Source organism: Rhincodon typus, unplaced genomic scaffold, assembly GCF_021869965.1.
Source record: "Rhincodon typus isolate 14 unplaced genomic scaffold, sRhiTyp1.1 hic_rhity00000054, whole genome shotgun sequence".
Lineage (NCBI taxonomy): Eukaryota > Metazoa > Chordata > Chondrichthyes > Orectolobiformes > Rhincodontidae > Rhincodon > Rhincodon typus.
Window position 1 is genome coordinate 226,778 of NW_025965692.1, and position 489 is coordinate 227,266.

Sequence of the window (489 nt, forward strand, 5' to 3'; positions counted from 1 at the left end):
GAGAGGGAGAGAGAGAAAGAGACAGAGAGAGAGAGACAGAGAGAGACAGAGACAGAGGGAGAGAGAGACAGAGGGAGAGACAGAGGGAGAGACAGAGAGAGGGAGGGACAGAGAGTGAGGGAGAGAGAAAGAGACAGAGAGAGAGAGTGAGAGAGACAGAGAGAGAGAGAGAGAGGGAGAAAGAGAGAGACAGAGAGAGGGACAGAGAGAGAGACAGAGAAACTGAAAAGAGACAGACAGACAGAGCGAGAGAGACAGAGACAGAGAGAGAGAGACAGAGACAGAGAGAGACAGAAAGACAGAGAGAGAGAGGGAGATACGGAGAAAGAAAGTGAGAGAGGGAGAGCCAGAGAGAGAGAAACAGAAAGAGAGAGAGAAAGAGAGAGAGAGAGTGAGAGACACAGGGAGAAAGAGAGAGAGACAGAGAGATAGAGAGAGAGACAGAGAGACAGAGAGAGAGACAGACCGAGAGAGACAGGGAGAGAGAGA